The sequence below is a fragment of the Phyllostomus hastatus genome, unplaced genomic scaffold, assembly GCF_019186645.2.
Source record: "Phyllostomus hastatus isolate PE091 unplaced genomic scaffold, TTU_PhHast_1.1 phas_scaffold_1066, whole genome shotgun sequence".
NCBI classification, from domain to species: Eukaryota; Metazoa; Chordata; class Mammalia; order Chiroptera; family Phyllostomidae; genus Phyllostomus; species Phyllostomus hastatus.
In genome coordinates this window covers 4,607,379-4,609,449 of record NW_025334004.1, presented here as the reverse complement: position 1 = coordinate 4,609,449, position 2,071 = coordinate 4,607,379, and the positions used below count along the sequence as shown (strand labels likewise).

The window sequence follows — 2,071 nt, the reverse complement described above, 5'->3', positions numbered from 1 at the left end:
CGCAGACAGGGGAATAGTATATCAGGTGTTTGCAGCCACGGTGCAAAATCTGCCGGTAACGGGATGAACACCGCCTTTTGTGAGGCACTACAGCTAGGAATTGTGCAGTTTCTAGAACCACCTAGACCTGAGTTCAAATGTCAGTTATACATTTTCTGCTGCATGAACGTCAGCAAGTTCATGAACCTCTCTAACCTTCAGTTCCCTCATCTGCAATATGAGAATAATAATAGGACCCAGCTCACATGGCTACTGTGCCGATGAAAAAGGTGGCACTTAGGTGCTTGTGTTGGCCGCACATACACTGACGCTGGAAAGATACAGAGAATAGCATGGCACCTGCCCAAGGATGACACACAAATTTGTGAAGTATTCCTTATTTTTTTTGACTGTGGGAGCAGGAGGTGGGGTGGGTGGAAGAGGGCAAAGGGGGAAAAATTGGGGCAACTGTATTAGGATAACAATAAAAAAGAAGATGGCACTTAGTGTGCTTAGTACGGTGTATGGCATAGAAGGACTCAGTAAATATTAGATAGTAACATAATTTTGCTAAACCCAGCTCCATTCCTAAAATTATGCTTGGGGTTACTCTGATCATAGCTTATTGAACTTCTAGGTAGCCATACTCCCCAACCTTCACCAAATCATAATTAGTAGGTGCTCAAAGACTATTAGTGACTGACAGGAAGTTTGTTCCTGTAGGCTGTGTTTCATTCCTGTACACAAAGTTATTACTGGTAGTGGCAGCTGCTGGTGCTATTTTTCCATCTCTGTTGACTGGGGAAAAAAAATAAAATTTAAATAGGCAACAAGAGTATTGAGTAGAAAATACTTCATCACCAGAGAGAAAAGCAATTGATATAGGGCAGTAAAGAGAAAGAGATTGGCCTAACCTTTCTCCAGTGGTTTATTCCAGTGAATAATTTCCTTACGTTTGATTTGGCCTACTGAGAAGTTCAGAGTCAACTTATTCTTTTGTTCAGCAAGTATTTAAGAAGTACCTACCATAGTTAAAATATAGGACAGACTAAGAATACCTCCTCTACACTCACACCCACCTTGGCTAACTTCTACTCAATATTCAGAATTCAGCTTAAATATCATGTAATCTATGAAAGTTTAAGACTAGGCCAGGTCACCCTGGTATGTGTCCTCAGGACACTGGGAGCCTTACCTTTCCTGCATGTCGCATATTGTGCTTATACCTTTGCTTCTGTGGTGATTGTGTGCTTAAGGCCTGTCTTTACGGTAATCTAGGTAAGGGGTAGGGACTTTGTTTTTGCTATCAGAATATCATCATCATATCTGTATTGTTAAAGGGCCGTCCTTTTTAAGGTATAAGGCCCAGAGAGGATATAGGTAGAAGGTCTTGCCCCTTTTCTGTATATTTTATTTTACATGTTAAAACCTAGATGGGCAGGGCTTGCTTAAGGTGAATATAAAACCTTTATAGGCCTGGGACATGACTACCTACCATGGCCTGCCCTGGTAGGAATTTATCATCAGATAAGCTTGTGAAGTTACTTTTGGTTACATTTACTTATTACACAGCCCCTTTTTTGTTCACGCCTCCTATAGCATAGGTGACATATTTTACTTCGTTCATTGCTTCTCTGAGCAAAGACCATTTACATCATAATCTCATTTTTTTAAAAAAATTGTTAGTTTTATTTAATTTAAAATATATTCTTCTTCTTCATCATCATCATCACTATGCAGATACCTGTTCTCTAAACCTACTGAATCAGTCTCCGGGCTTTAGCCCAGGACCTTTCTTAAAAAATCTCCTAGGTTACTGGTAATGTTATTTCTTGATCAGGTGCAGTTTACACAGGGCATTTATTTGTTGCAAAAGTCATTGAGCTCTACCCTTAGGATACATTTCTACATGTATGATTTTCAACAAAATGTTGACCAGGAAAAACTCCCTGGTTTATTCTTTTTTTTTTTTAAGATTTTATTTATCCATTTTTAGAGAGAGGGGAAGAGGAGAAAGAGAGGAAGAGAAACATCAGTGTGTGCTTGCCTCTCCCGCACCCTGTACTGGGGACCTGGCCTGCAACCCAGGCAT

The 2,071-nt window shown here is 40.0% G+C and overlaps 1 non-coding gene across 1 annotated transcript; it reads left to right on the top strand.

Annotated features, from left to right (window-relative positions):
* Positions 1–280: 280 nt before the first annotated feature.
* LOC123829173 lies at positions 281–384 on the top strand. The gene has a single exon (XR_006787560.1). It is a non-coding gene; the product is annotated as a U6 spliceosomal RNA (small nuclear RNA).
* Positions 385–2,071: the final 1,687 nt, after the last annotated feature.